Source organism: Leptinotarsa decemlineata, unplaced genomic scaffold (genome assembly GCF_025532065.1).
Source record: "Leptinotarsa decemlineata unplaced genomic scaffold, Ldec_3_MD MMD2_tig00000035_RagTag_RagTag, whole genome shotgun sequence".
In the NCBI taxonomy this organism is placed as follows: Eukaryota; Metazoa; Arthropoda; class Insecta; order Coleoptera; family Chrysomelidae; genus Leptinotarsa; species Leptinotarsa decemlineata.
Window position 1 is genome coordinate 7,322,251 of NW_027412540.1, and position 17,417 is coordinate 7,339,667.

The 17,417-nt window shown below is 34.5% G+C and overlaps 1 protein-coding gene across 8 annotated transcripts in view; it reads left to right on the forward strand.

The window, feature by feature from the left end:
- sv (paired box protein shaven) overlaps nucleotides 1–17,417 on the forward strand; it is a 288,001-nt gene that overhangs the window by 215,464 nt on the left and 55,120 nt on the right. The gene's annotated exons all lie outside the window — the stretch shown is intronic.

Below are 17,417 nucleotides of genomic sequence, written 5' to 3' on the forward strand. Positions count from 1 at the left end.
ACTTGATGTAAACTGACATAGCCAACACTCGTACGCTTCTTAAATACACTCTGATAGGACCCGTCAAGACGTCATAGCCAACCCCACTTCTCAACTACATGCGCCAAGATTACCTCCCAACTGAATGCGATAACAGATGTCGATATACGAGCAAGCAGTGGTCGTTGCGGTCTCGGAGAGGGTAGACGCTAGGCAAACAGTCCTCGGCTGCCGTTGTGTCACCATCGATAGCGGGGCTAGAGCGAACCTTCATCGCTTCAGGAGAGGTGAGGGCAGACCGATGAATACGCATTACTCTGCCACACGTCGTGGAGTGAACATGTCGCTCTCTAGCCGTTGAACGGTTATTGCTGTGACGTCACTCCACTACTAACTTGGTGCCCTAACACCGATGGAGCATTTATTACTTGGAGGATCTTCGAAGTATGCAGACGTATGTTTGTACATAGACAAACAAGCACATGATGAAACCCTGTACCGTGCATTCTCCTACACACACACACACACACACACACACATAAACACACAAAATCTCATATGAAAAAAAAATCTGAACGATCCATGCACCAGACACTTCAAGGTCACAACGCCTTGACTTCACTGCACAACAAAAAAACTTCACCAAACAACAACCAATAAAAAAAGCAATTAATACGTCATAGTGGTGGGGGGAGGCCGAGAATCAGCTGTAAACAACTACTTGTACCACTTGTAAACATTTCTCCAACACAGAGTACAATCACCTTATGCCACTGTCAACAATTCAAATGTTTTTGAGCAGCTGATTCCATTTTCTGCACAAAATTTTATGCAAATTTTTTGATAAACTTTTTTCAATAGCAGAACATCGCCTAACACGCAAAACTCTTCCAACTTTTATGCCTCTCACCAACAAGCTAAATATGCTAAACAACTGAAACTGTAAACATTTGTTCGAAACGAATTCATCAACTCGCCTAGTTCTATATAACTGAAAAAATATTTAAAAACCAATAATGGTTGAGGAGGTTTATGAGTACTAGAATTGTTTTGAGTTACCTTTTCATACAGTTTTCAATAAATTGATAGATATAGCCGTTACTAGGTGGAAGGAACTCATAATGAAAAAAAGAGAATTGAAACTTTCTAAGGTTTTTACCACTTTCATTTGTAACTAACGTTACTAACGTCCTATAAGGACATGTCCTTATAGGACGAAAGTGCAGTAACGTAAGTTACAAATGAAAAGGGTAAAAAACATAGATATGCTTTTTATCGTCCTATGAGGACATTTTCAAACTTATACATTAAAAATTAAACTAAATGTATAAGTTTGAAAATTTCCTTATAGGAAAAAACTGCAGTAAAGTTAGTTACAAATAAATGTGAAAAAACATAGGACATTTTCAAACTTTAAACATCAAACTTAATGTATTAGTTCGAAAATGTCCTTATAGGACGAAACTGCAGTAACGTTAGTTACAAATGAAAGTGGTAAAAACATAGAAAGTTTCAATCCTCTTTTCTTCATTATAGAATTTTGATATTTTTGTTATGCATGAACATAATAAAACATCGCGAGGAAAGAGTATGATTTTTGAATCCTCCATTGGGATTTGTTAATTTTTCAATCACTTCTCAATCTCCAAAAAGGAAGTTTTGAATTTCAGTACAATGAATTATTTCTAATTTAGTACATTCATACCATAATTTCCCCAGAGTTATCTGAATTCGAATCGCAATCAATGAACATGTCATTCTATCAACTAGCCAGATTTATTCACCGAATACGAAATTAAATACATGAGTGAATAAATGCACAGCACTTAACGATATCAGCACATCTCAATACACATGTTTAGAGCAATATGTGCGTTAACACTACCAGCACCGTATGTCGCTAAAAGAACTGAGAAAGGCATTGAGCTGAAAGTAATTGTTGAATAGAATCTAGGGGGTTCAGCTTCATGAAATGACGCATCAATATGTGTATTTGATTCAGTTCAGCGCTAAAACTTTTGGTTGTCATTCATAATATATTTGTTGATCGATCCAATTATCCATATTTTGTGATAAAAATATGAAACAATATTTAGGAATAAGATATTTCAAATGATTAAAATATTGTATATTTTCCTGAGTGTATATTTGTTTAATTCGACTGAAGATGAAACATCCACTACTAGGTTAGGTTAGGTTAGGTCCAAAGTTAGTGGGTTTATTCGACCCTTCACTGCAACCCGCAAGGGTTTATTATGGCTTACACCTATTCAGACTCGACCAAATGAACCCAGAATCTCAACGAAGCCGATTAGTTTCCATGGTGGGTGTTCTTTCAAGTCAGATGGTAAGAATGAGGGTCTGCCGAACTGTAAAAACCTGATTCGGTCCTCAACGGGGCAGGCACAGAGTATGTATTCTACCGTTTCATCATTTTCTAAACAGATGCCACACACTGTCTTCTGACAGTCCAAGTCTCTGCATATGATGATTCAAATGACAGTGACCTGTAAGAAGGCCTGTTAGACATCGTACTTCATTCCTACTGTAGTCCAACAACTGTTTGGTATCAAGTTTCGAAGGGTGAATGAAAACCTTGTAGTGAGCCAATCCTGGAAGATTCTGCCAGAAGTCCATGAATCTTCTTGCCATCCAGATGATCAATCTTTGTTTGGCAAAGCCTAAAACGATGCCAATGACAGGTTCTGGTCCAATGAAGCTGCTTGCAGCACCCTCCTTTGCAAGGGAGTCAGTATCTTCATTGCCTTCCAGGCCAGTATGGCCAGGAATCCAGACCAGAGACAATCTGTTAAGTCTTTCATCAAGGAGAGTCGTTTTTGGCAATTTACTACCAATGTAGTATGTAGGTTCGTTTTATGTTGTAGATGAGCAATAAGAAAGGATTTTCAAATATTAGAACTGGGGCATTCCCTAGGGATATAAGGGTCGGTTTATATGGAAATTATCTTTCACGTCACTGTTACTCCGTAGCGGTATATTTTTGGAGGCTGAAATTTTGTATGTATGTTTGTTTTATGTTGTAGATATGCAATAAGAAAGGATTTTTGAATATTTCAACTGAAACACCAACCGCGGGGGAAAAAGGCGTGTCCATAAAACAAAATGAGCATTTCATCACTGTTTCTATATGCCCTCGAATTTCCGGTGGGTGAATTTACATTCAGTATCAGCATTACACCCGTGCGAAGCCGGGGCGGTTCACCAGTGTGAAATATGTAGCTGAATTCAATTTTATATAGAGTAAAAATAGTTTGGTTTTTTGCTTAATTATTATTGCTTGTATTTGTGAGTGATTATTGTATTGTTCATTCTTGTCTATAGAAGCGCATCGGTTTGTCTGACGTGTGCATTACAATATTTTTGTTGTTGGTGAAAATAAGTAAAGAAGGTGAGTACATTTCTTGTAAAATTTCAATAACTAGTCCAATAAACAGATGAATTCATTGAGTTTTCTCGTTATGCATTATAGAGTGTTTTTTTACTACTAGTATATCCTAACCTCACATCGCGAATTATTTCATACTGTATGGAATAGTACAACATATTTTAACTGATTTTCAAATAATTACAGAACATATATTTGAAAATGTTTGTGATAATTACTGAATGGTATTGAGAAAAAGAGATATACTCGATAGCAGTGGCGTGAATCATCAGTGACGCCGTATGCACTATCCATTTTAAAAATGAATTTCGATGAGGAATAAAGTTTCGTATTGGTGGTTGCAAATATCGGACAATGTTAAATCGTAATTTCATTCACCTAAAAAATATCTGAACGTTTTATTCGTATCTCTCATAATTTTGGATAAATTTGAAGATTTGTGATTCTTATTATTGAACTTGAAAACATTTTTGCGATGGAAGGCAAGTTGAAATTGAAGGAATCGAGAAACACTTTAGGACCTTTTTGTTTCTGTTGAAGAGGTGAACAAAACACTTCATCACCACTTCATACCATATCATTATAGTTATATTTGCTATATTTCAGAAAATGTTGGAAAACATTTGGAAAAATCAAATTTTTTATTTAAACGGTTGAATATGTATCAAACATTTTTGAGAAATATTAATATTGAATTCAAACTAGTAGTAGTTTTTCTCTAGGAATGTGTGTTCGTCAACTTACTGTGTTTTTAGATTTCTAAACCTATTCATTTGATGATATTTCATTTCTCTTTTAGGATAATACCACCATGAGCAAGAAAGAAAATGTGTTAATTTGAAGAATGGTTTTTTTATTTTGTACTGTTATTTGACTTTTTTGAAAATGAAAAAAAAAAATGTTTTGTAGAATTTTATTTCAAGAATGTATATGAACTTATTTTGTATATACATATTTTTTTAATATATCAATGTGTAATATGTCTTGTGCATTCAATTATCTAAATTATGAGGAAAAATGGCCACTTAAGAGTCCGATTGAGGTATATATAGTGTATTCAAAACTACTCTGAATACGGACCTTCTTACAACGGAATATCCCAAGGTAATATAACCCGTAAATAAAAAATTACAATGTAAAATTTTATCAGACTATAGAATTCCACTGTGAAATTATATAAAAGTGTAAAATTCTACTGTAAAATTCTGTGAAGAGTGTAATATCTCGATATAAATTTATATCGCAAATTTACCCTATAAAGTTTTATTTCAACACAAAAGTACACTCAAAATGAAAAATTACACTGAAAAATTCCACACTTGTCTTCGGGGTAGAATTACGAAATAATATTCCGCATGGAATGTGAGTCACACACGAAAGTAATTTCTCGCTAATATGGGCGGTGATTAAATTGCCACCGGTACCGGTGGAAAAATTTTTACCAGTGTACATGCGGTATTTACTTTGCATCTAGCACAAGAGCTACAGAGCACAGGCGAGCAGCCCACATTGCACCAGCTAAGCAAGCGCGTATGTTCCGCTAAGTGCGACTCTCACGGATTGTTACAAAACGAGCTAATGAGTTACTGTGCGCAAGCGCCAACGGCTTAGAGTGGCTAGATCAGAACGAAGTTGAAGGAGCAGATGATTTTACTGAAAATCATATAGGCATGTTGGTTCCAATAGTCTCTCTTGGGACCGCGCGTGATTCTCCATGGACTGAATTACAGTAAATATTCTTTTTTCAATCACAGTAGTTACGATTTAAGTATTCTATTGTTAAATTTTTATTACACTTATAAACTCTCAGCAATATTGATTACTAGTCTTAACTAGTCGTAAATAAAAGCACGAAGCATTTTTTTTCTTTTTACAATAACCATCCAACGTGTTTACGTAAGAAACCCACGTTTTGAATAATCTCACGTGAGATTGGGGTATGGGGGAGGGGGTTGAGTAAAATCTCTCCAGGGGAGAGGGAGAGACAGAAAATTAAAAAAAACACCTCACGTAATTTATGGACGCCCCCTAATCTCATTTATCATTCCGAAAATTTTCAGCATAATTACTCTTAGATTCTGTCATGATGAGTCTGAGGTTTGGTCACATTATGCCTGCTACTCGGACATACCTAAATATCTAGTAGGTAACTCTTTGAGAAACCCTTAGTAATCATCATTCTTTGATAATTCGCTGTCATTTAGTTAGTTGGGCGGTAGAAAGCTGGGCCCAAAAATGTCTTCATTACCTGGTTACGTAAAACTTCTTTTATAGGTAAATTAGGTGCCAATTGCTCACAGGTAAATGAAATTTATCTGATTTGAAATTTATGTATCTCCGTTAGTTGTTGAGATGAATGAATGTGTTTTCCTCTAGTTTTTAGGATGAATTTATTTCAGTTGTTAGAATGAATGTGTGAATCTTGTTAGTTATTAGGGTGAATGCATGTATATTGATGTTTATGTTTTCGTCTAGTTATTCGGTTAAATGTTCGTATTTATGTTTGTTGTCAAAATGAATTCATATGATTAGAACAAATTTCAGCAGTAACCATTGTTTGAATAAATGATTGCAACTGAAACCATATGGAAGATATTGCACCTAGAATACTTATATAGGGACTCTCCAATTGTGCGAGTCCGGTTTGCTCCTATTCGTTTGTTTGAATAATGTTAAAAACATTATTAAATATGCAAAGGGGCAATAGGTTTTTGTATATGTATAATTCAGCAATCTACGTCTTCTGTGATTTCATCTTAGTCAATGATATAGTCAATTATAAAATCACGAAGTTCTACCGAAACATGAATTCTATTTGTTACGTGACGAAATCACAATCTTATTCAATGAAACGGTATGTTCACAGCAAATTATTAGACAATCTTATCCAAACTGAAGACTAATAGGGACAGAAGTGCCAACCCCCAGTATTCGTGGGGGTGCGGTATCTTTAAGCGCATTATCTCACCGACTGAGTAGCAAATAGAGCCCCTTCTGCCAGATGCTTGCACTGTATACAATTACTTACATCCCATTGCTTCAATCGTACATTTCAAGCGTCTGTTTTGACGCCCCTTGAGACTCGCTGACTTCATATGTTATCGAGGATTGTTAGAGGATGGTAATCTCATTTGGGAAATTATTTGAGGATTGCCGAGGGGCATTCCTCGCGATTGATGTCTTTACTGATTGTTTCAGAGGCGAAGTATATTTGGCTTCCTACGATAGTCAATGGAATTTCTGTTGTACTTCATATCGTATATTTTTGACAACTGAATTACACAAAAACTATACTGAACAGTTGGAAAAATGTATTGTTCATGAAGGTTATTTATACAGTGTATCCCAAAAGTAACGGACAAATTATTTATAATTGATGACGAAAGTTCTTGACATTGCTTGGTGAAGCCAATTTTCAGGTTAAAATTGTCATTCGCTTGCGTTATATTCAATGTATCAGATTTAATATTCAAATTGTTGCCCACTATTTTTAGGGTGATTGATTGGATTTCTTGATTTTTGTCAGCAGCCCAATATTTTCAGGTCTCTTGAAATACACTCGACTTTCCTCAGTATTCCAGCATGATTGAATCTGGCAATCCTGGCCTTTCAATAGGCCCTCGTGTGTCAATTCACCAATAAGGAAATATTTGACAGAAGTATTTTCTAACTCATCGTGGCTAATGTGAAAGCACACCGTTTTGCTACAATTGAATTTTATGATCAGGTGCATTCTTCTGTTGTAGAATAAAATACTCCTAAAATATAGTTCAAACCAAATTCACCGTCCCGACAAAATCATCACACACATAAGGTTTTTGGGACCTTGTATATGCGCATCTATCATTCAATACGAATTTTAAACCATTCAGTAGAGGAAATTTTTGTATTAACGGTACCATTTGAATAAAATTTTGCTTCAACAAAAAAGACAACACTTCTACATCATCTGATGATTTTTGAAACAGTTGTGCTTTGCACAGCTAAATTTTACGCCTTTGAAAAAGTATTTTCAGACGTACCAACATGTGAATCAACCTCAAGGGTATTTCATTATGGATTTTTTGCTTCACTGAAACATCAAAAAATATGTATTTTCATCCGAGACATTGGTGGGCTGCAGCAACATCTGCTCGAATACTGCTACCCTTGCTTGAATACATTTTGATAAATATCTGCTTGAAATATTGATTGAGTTTGACAAATTCATTACCAATCAAATTTTCTTATTAGTTAGTGGGCTATGCTTGAAGACTGACAGTCAACAAATCTAAAGCAAATGAACTTTAAACGTTCAGGCCAGTCTCCACAGTAGGTTCAATGGACTGACGCCTATCAGAAAACAACTAATCCCCACGAAGGACGTTGGATTATATCCGACAGGCGTCAGTGCAGGAATCTTCACAGAAAATTTCCTGCATATGCAATTGGCAATACAACTGAAAGAGTCGACCCTCAATTCTGGAACGGGCACACTTGCAGACAGGTTTTGGGCTCATTAGCCACTCGTCAGTGCAAAATAGTGACCATCATCGACCTAAAGTCAATGATATTCCAGAATTGAAAATCGGAATTCTTTCAGAGTATTTCATTCCTCTTCCGAAGTTGAAACGAACATCACAAAATGTCACTCCATCTAGTGGACGAGGTACTAACCAACTGCATATCCGTAATTTGCCCGATTCCTCTGAATAAAGAAGAAAACTTTTCTTATTAGTCAGTGGGTTATGCTTGAAGACTGGCAGTCAACAAATCTAAAGCAAATGAACTTTAAACGTTCAGGCCAGTCTCCATATACCTACACAATAGGTTTAATAGACTGACGCCTATCAGAAAACAACTACTCCCCTGACTAATACCACGAAGGACGTTGGATTATATTCGACAGGCGTCAGTGCAGGAATCTTCACAGAAAATTTCCTGCATATGCAATACAACTGAAAGAGTCGACCCTCAATTTTGGAACGGGCACACTTGCAGACCGGTTTCGGGCTCATTAGCCACTCGTTAGTGCAAGATAGTGACCATCATCGATCTAAAGTCAATCAAATTTTCAAAGTTTTGTCAATGAATTGACATAATTTGTCTGAATAACGGTCAATGAATAATTAATGCATTTTTCAGAATAACCAGTATTGAACAATTAATGTTCATCAAATAAACATAAAATGCTTTAAAAATGTGATGGATTTAAGATTCTCTCTGGATATTCTAGCTACTTCATTAGATAAAAATTTTATTTCACAATTTTTTTCTGAAAGCTATTGTTCATGGTTCAAAATCTCATTTGTGGTGACAAATCAGATATCTCTGCTTGAGAGACAGATATTTTTGGCAGAGTTTGATAATTTTCATACATCTGAACATTTGATACTTGAGACTTTTTCTGGACATTGTGAAATCTACTTCTTTAGCCTATATCTGAAAAGATAATAATGGGAGCTGCTGAAATTTCAGTGAGTTGAAAGTCTTCAGTACAAGCATTGCGCTCACGCAACAAAACTGCAACATTCTTCTCGAAGTATAGTTTATCAATTGATGACACCAACTTGGTAGGTAAAATCAAAAATAGCGTTGCAGTTTGGATGTTTGGAAATAGTGTTTGTGATGAATCCATTCTACGCTAAACTTTTCAGTGTTATCTTCAAGTTTGTGGAATAGAAAAGTTTTCAAGATAGAATATGAGGTGTCTCTGTAATGAATTTAGTAGAATTCTATGATTACATCCATTATATTTGTAGTTGATCCGGTTTTTTTTGGGTAAAAATTTTCTGTAAAATATACTATATTTAATTTAATATACTAATAAAGGAAAAGCCAGATATATGAATATGTTTTTATATGTCCTCTTGAGATGAAATCTGAAATCCAACTAACTTGGTAATTTTCTTGACAAATAAATGGTTTCTGACAAAAATTGAATTTCTTTGGTTCATTGATTATATAGAGATTGAAATATATGCTATGAAATCTTTTTCATATTTAAAATACTATTCATTTGAGGATGGGGATTGAATGAATTCAGTATACACTAACTTTCGTGTTTTTTAACTATATACAGGAATTACCAATTGATTTTCAGTAGGAAAAGGATCCAGAAAGAGTTTCGAAAAAATTTTAATCTCACCACTAGTTTCTCATGTGTGGATTTGATAAGTTTCAAAAACAGTATTCTGCGACATATTACACGAGGTTATTACGCTAGGAGAAATAAACATTCCCTTTTCTATTAGGTTCACATAAAAAAGAAATAGCATAGTTGGATTCTACTCATTTCACCATTAACCTTGAAATATTGAAAATTATGTACACCCACTTTAAAGCCAATTGAACGTAATTTCCAAACCTTCTGTAAACGAATGAATAGAAGTGGGGATATTCTACAGAGTTTATTATGGAAGGGAACAAACAGCAAAAGGACAACCATCCGGCGTTTCAGCTCCAACCCCAGGGAATATCGATATAATAGATTGTTCTTACGACCTTATCCCAAGGGATAACATGTAGTGAATATCAGGATAATAGATGAAAACTGATTTTATTGCCTTTTAGTAGTTTCGAAGTTTTTTTTATAAATTCAACTATTTGAAAATAATTCTTGATCAATTCTTTCAAACTTTTTTGCTATCGAGAGAAAATATATTTTATATGTTCTTGTCTATGAAGTATTTTCACAGTACATACGATTCAATGAATCTTGGATTTTTCAGGTGAAATATTTGAGAAATGCGTTAATAAATCTATAGATAAACATTACAGTATGATATATTACCTAAACAATTTGGATTTTAGAAAACAATTGGAAAAGAACGGCCTCTACATCTTCATCTATCATACATTTTCAAAAACAGTCGCTATATTATCAGTCCCACAAAAAGCGTTCGACATTTCAAACATTTCAATATCTGGCAATTATAGATAATAACTCTGAATGTTATTCATATTATTATTCTATTGTTACTCACTTCTACCAGGTCCTCCGGTAGTTGTCTTTTATCACATGCACTAAGGTTTTTCATGATGGGACATCAAATTTGTCAAATTATCTTAAATCTATATTGCATTGTACATCAATCAAAGTTCAATTTTCATAACACAATATATTTATGAATCAAGTGATTTGTCCATCTGTTGAATATTTAAATGTTTCTATATTTGTGAATTAGTTAAATCTAACTAATACACCTTATGATTTTCACTATAAAGGGTTCTACAATAAAGTGTATTATAGTCTATTTCAAAAGAGTGTAGAGTAATAAAATCTCATTAAGTATTCAAAAGCGCTACAGGGTGATCCGTCAATAAATTCTGTCACTTCCCTAGTCCGCATTGCAAAATTATGTCGTTTCATAAAGAGCAGGTAGGTATCACCCTGTTTTAAGGGATTTGTCCATTGTTATCGACGGATAAATACTGAGCCAGAGGCGCGCTAGTGGGATAATTGCCAAAAGAATATGCATTCATAAAAATTATATTAAAGGAAATAAAAATTTAATACAGCAGAACAGTGTTATTAAAAAAATATAAAATGTAACAATAAAATATATACGAACCGAAATCGGGAAATACTCACAAACACACACGAACGAACTTTACGTATTGAAACACTTGTGGGGACTTTAAATCAATTTATTCACAAAAACGACAAGAACTTTACTGGATACGTTATTACAATTTGACACTTGAACAATACTAAAACTGTGAACTTCCCTTAACGTTTAACAACACTCTATTTATACCCTAATTGAATGTTCTAGAGATTACTAGGTACAATTTTCGAGAACCTTCCGAGAAAATAATTATTTAGACTACCCTTAATTCTAAACCCTAACCTAAGCAAAGTGTCACTGTCACTGATACACTGGTCTCTGTCCAGATTGCTTATCCCGCTACAGTATATTTACAATTCAATTAAATTATTCTACATCAGTATAGTCTTCATCCGAAGAACTGTCATCATCCCCTGGTGTTATAGTTATAGGGTCAACCACCTGATCGACCAAGTTGTCCAGTTCCCACATTTTATCTTCCTCTTTTAAAACATGCTGGATTGCTTTTTGCCAGTTTTCTGATGTGATTTCCATAATGGCTTGATCAAACAATACCTTGACATCTTTCATTTTAAATGTGGTATTGTGCCTTGCAACATATCCTTTAACTTGTGCCCATATAAGTTCTATAGGATTTAATTCGCAATGATATGGCGGTAGGCGCAGCACAGTTACTTTATACTTTTCTGCTACATCTTCTACGGCATATTTCATGAAGCGAGATTTATGTTGTTTTACTATGGCTAGTAGTTCCTTCTTTACTGAATTCGTCTCAAACTGAATACCTTTATTTGACAGCCAGTTAATAATTTCTTGCTTTCTCCAAGCTGAAGTTGGTACCTTCTCTAAGCGCCTTGAATGGTAGCTTGCATTATCCATAACCACGACCGAATCAGCTGAAAGAAATTTTAACATTTCCCCGAAGTAGTCTTCGAAGACATCCGAATTCATGTCCTCATGATAATCTCCCGTCCGGCACGACTCAAAGCTTAACAAACCTTCTTTTAAAAATCCGTCTTCGCTTCCAATGTGAGCAATTATAAGCCTCTTCCCTTTTCCCGAAGGCACTTTAATACCCGTCGAAAGGCCTTCTATGAAAGCTTGGCGAGAACTTGTTATATTTTTATCTTGCCACATTTTTTTGACTATATAACCTTCGTTTATCCACGTCTCATCAAGATAAAAAATTTTCTTTTGCTCTCTGCGGTACTGCTTTATAGTTGTCAAATATTTTCGTCTCCAGCAAACAATTTCATCACTTTCCAGTAATAATGCCTTTCGATTGTGCTTTTCCCAGGCAAAATTCATACTTTTTAAAGTTTTCCATAAAAGTTTTCTGGATATCAAAGGAATATCGTTATCTTGGCTCATCTCGATAAATATTTTTTCAAGAGTGGGTATTTCCTTTTTAAAATAAAACGAATGAACTTTTCTTCGAATGTCACATTTGGTGTCTTCATCTAAGATTTTTATTGGTCTTCCTGATTTTCTCTTGCATGGACTTACCTGGCCTGATATCTTTCTTTCTCGCAATAATTTAAAAATCGTGGACTGTCCAATTCCAGTCATTCGGGCACATCGCTCAACACTTTCTTGCACAGACAAACTAGGGTGATCGTGTTTTATGCAATCATATACATTAAAAATTATAACTTTTTCGCAAACAGATAGCGGAGAATTTTTTACACTTCTTTTCTTTGGAGTAAATGTCCCCATTTTATAACTTTTTCACTATTTCTATATCACAATATCACTGTACGTTTAATTGGTGTAGTAACAATTACTATTATAACTCGAATGTTTAAGACACCATTACAATATATTTGAACCCTTTTTCTTAATTACCTGGGTTTAATAGGTATTGCATGATTGGTGGGCAGGGTCAAAAAGGGATTATTATAATGACATGGCACCTCGGAACTAAGTGTTAACCCTTTTTTGAGAAATCATGCTCAAGTATATGAACCCAAATTGCATATTAAGTAAGTTTACAAGAACCACTAAAATTAATCTTAATCTTTTTTTAAGAAATTTTACTTACCTAAATACATGTAGGTACTTAGTTTTAGACCAAATTACTTCCCAAAAATGGCCTTTTATTATTATCTATGTCTGTAATTTTTAATTTACTTTAATTATTAAGTTTAATAATCCTAAGATTTGCCTACGCCCATGGACGACAACGAAATTCAGGCAAATTTTATGACACTTCATGATTTATTACTCTACACTCTTTTGAAATAGACTATAGTTAGTTTTAATATAGATTTCTATCAGGTATTGGCCAGTTCAATTCAATTAATAAATTCTAACCAATTAATTATTTCTCTGACATATTTTGTTCACTCCAAAATGTTCTGAACACCCGCTGAGGATTCACTATAAAAGCACACTTTTGTCTGTTTTTCCCCATAGTTTTATATTTGTTGTCTAGTTTCGGCCATTACACCATTTTCAAAACTTCTGAAAATTTCCACTAAGAATAAGTTGTGCTTATTTTCAATTGTATGGTAGTAGTAGCAGTTTGGAGCTGTTCAAGCAATCGAGAATTTATCGGTTTTACTTCAGGAACTCTTCTGAAGCTATAAATTTATAATTGTAAAGAAGAAAAAACACTAATAAAGTCGATGAACATATGATTGTTCAGAATTAAAATTGGGTACAATTATCTTCTTTTGAAAACAATTTGGTGAAAATTTAATACGTTATTGTTTCGTGCAATCTGGTGTTTTGAAAAATAATTTGAACAAACTATTTCCCAAAAAAGGTCATGAATTGAAAAAGTGATATTTATTAAGGGGTTTGCTTTCGTGAAAAAAAGCTTTCCCAAATTTTTCGTGAACAGTTGGAGAAAGAAGTATGAGTCCAAGAAATTTTACAATATGTGTGATGTTTGCATACTATTTTTGACGACTTAAGTCACTCAAGTTGTCTGATAACTACCATAGCGAAGAAAAGAATTAGTAGTTCGACATTGTTTAAGTTACAATTTTTTCCATTTATACCAACTAAGTGATGACACTTTCTCAACTGTCTCAAATATTTATGACGAGAAACATTGAGAAATCAGTTCTTTCCGTATCCTTCTCCTTGTTGGTGAGACAAAAGATGCATCTGGAGCCAATTCCAATCGTATCATTATCTTCGACTTCAATAAATGATATTGAAAAGAAATCCAATTCCTAATTATATATCAAGTACCTACGAAATTAATTTTGTCTCCACATCCTTGTTGCGATGTGTATCAAATCGGACCATCAAATTACAAGGGAACTTTCTCATCTCCATCAAAAGCACACCCCGCTCACGTCAGCAATAACCATATTTGCCTCACGGAGTGCTTATAGTTCTATCCACAAATATAATTTGCGGAACAATTACAGGAACACAGGAAGCCGCAGTTAAGTGGCCGTAGTGACGGATCGACCAGCTCGTTCCTCCTCTTCGGAATCGAACGCGCCAAAGGAGAGATGTCGAGATTTCACTTGGGCCGCAAAGCTTTCTGCTGGTGGATTACCAAAGCACAAAGCTCTGGATCCTGTAATCTAATTTGCAATGAGACTTATTAGTTTGAGTTGCGGGTTTCGCGTTTGTTTATAAAGTAGCTCATTGATGTTATGATTAATGCCTTTACAAAGGGAATTTTTTCGGTTGTGTTTGCGATGCAAATTGACATTTGAATATATATTTCGACTTCAGCCTTTGGAAATATGTGGAATCAGACGAACGTGATATTTGTTGACTGAATTTTCATTTGGTTGGCGGAATTTGATTCTCTTCTGTGTTTTTGGTGAATAGAAACTTGGCGAGTTATATCCTCTTCATTCTCCATCATTCCATTCATTGGATAATTTCCATCTAATGACAAAATTCTATATAATTTTTCACTCAAAGAAATATCTTTTTTTGAAATTGTTGTTGAAGTTGTTTTCTTGGACATTGTTTACTTAAAATCAACCATAAACAAAAATCGAATAATTGGGATGTTTGACTAGGTGATAGCAATTTCCGATGAATTTATCCCCAAATTGCATTCCAAATAAATATCTCCCGAAAAGTAGATGGGTATTTCTGAGATGGATCACTGCCCCCTGTTACTTGTTGGTTGGTAGTAGCTGAAGCTACTACCAAAAATAAACCCCTCTTAGTTCGAAAATTATTTTGATATTTCAATAGTTTGGGATTACTGAAATATAGAGAACACTGATCAATGTTTTGCGAGTTACTGAATAAGAAAAAAAATCCAGGGGTACTGGTCATAAATAGCTTAATTACTATTTAAAAGAAATAAATTTCTCTTCATTATGATTGCTCAGATGTTGTTAGATTGTGGTGTTTAAGTGGCTGTGAATGTTTATGATGTAGAAATAGGGAAGTTGGAAATGTTTGTGAAAAATAATATGGTTAGACGAATCAAAATTCACCAACTATGGTTGGTTTAACAGACACATTCATCATTGGTGGAATAATACAAAAGAACATTTACATATATAGGTCAACGAATTTTCATGAAAGGTTCGTAATAAATATGAATTCTAAAAACGTACTACATCCTCACTATTACGAGTATTTGGATGGAAAACTGTATCTTTACTTGTTATCCGTTAAGTTTGATGGCTATTTAGACGAAATACATCTAAACAAGACGGTGTCCCATTATACAGCAATAGTAAAGGAATATTCAGATACAATATTCCCAACAAAATGGATTGCCTAGCCAGCTCGATCCCTAGGCCTTATTCCTTTACATTTTTTTTCTGGGGATATATTATGGATGATGAAGTTTTTTTTTAAATAAAAAATGAGAGATGCATGTAATAACATTACACCCATCATGCCAGAAAACTGACTCCACTGTTGTATGGACAGACAGCCCATGTACATTCAACTAAAATATATGTATGCTGAAGATATGATGGGTGACTGTAATTATTGTTAGTAAAACACGATTCTGAGCAAAAACTATATTATTTGTTCAAACTAATAACTCATTCAGAATATATTTTACCTTCGTTGATATACAGGGTGTAACTAAATAAGTGTGAAACATTCAAGGAGGTGATTCCTCATCGAAAAAAAGATAGGATCTTTCATATAAAGAAATTTCATTGGAGCATCCCTTGTTATGATACAGCCCCTTAAAGGGGGGACATAAAATTTGTATAACAATTTTTTTCACAAGCACTAAAAAAGTTACAATATTGAAATTAACCTGACGTTTTATACTACCAAAAAGACACTTAGCCAGAAATTTATTCGGTTTACCCCATGGTTTTAAAACGGGGTGGAAAACGCAACCCCTAAAATTTATTTCCAATGTAACTTTTTGTCTTATTATTTGTTATTTATTTCCGATAGCCTGTTTCATTATAAACAAAAAATGTTTCTTGGGTTTTTTGCCCAAAATAAACCAGTTTGCAGCAAAAACTTATTTTAGGAACAACTACAGAGATACATCGTCATAAAAGCGAAAATACGAAACTAAGCTATCTAGTAGGTCGCTATTAGCGATAGTGACAATTAAATTGATATGACGCTGTCAGTTTGTGAATTTTCGAAATTGAATTAATACTAATTGTTTGTTGTTGTTCTGTTCTCAATTTGTTACTTTAATAATTCACTTGTTATTAAAATGGCATACACCAATGAGGAAATGGCTGATATGCCTTACGTTTACGGTCTGTCGCAGGGGAATGGGTTAGAAGCTTCTAGAAGATATGCTGAAATGTATCCTCAACGGCAGCATCCTTCACATAGAATATTTGCTCGACTTCATCAACGATTACGAGAATATGATTCATTCGACAAAAGAACGCAGGATTGTGGTCGCCATCGAGAATTACGAACACCACAGCTTGAAGAAGCAGTACTTAATTTGATTGAACAACCTACTAGTACTAGAAAGATTGCTTTCCAGCTAGATGTTGATCATATGACGGTATTTCGAATTTCAAAAGATAAACTCTTATTTATACCCTTACCATCTGCAACGAGTACAGGCACTGTTACCGCGAGACTTTCCGAACCGTCTTGAATTTTGCAATTGAATGCTGGAAATGATTAGAAGAAATTGTGACTTTCTGAAGACGATACAATTCACAGACGAATGTAGTTTTTCTCGGAATAAGATCATTAATTTTCATAATTATCACATATAGGCTGATGAAAATCCTCACGCTATTGTCGAAACTAATCATCAAGAACAGTTTTCTCTTAACGTGTGGCTCGGAGTTATTGAGGATGATTTAATTGGGCCTCATTTTCTACCTCCTCGATTGAATGGTGAGGCATACGTTCAATTTTTAAGAGAAGTGCATCCAGTACTGCTAGAGGAAGTTCGTTTGAGTATCAGAAGGGATATGTTTTTTATGCATGATGGGGCTCCCGCCCATTTCAGTCAAGTAGCACGTCAGCATTTAACTGAAACATATGCAAATAAATCAGTGGATAGGTCGAGGAGGACCACAGAACTGGCCCTCTCG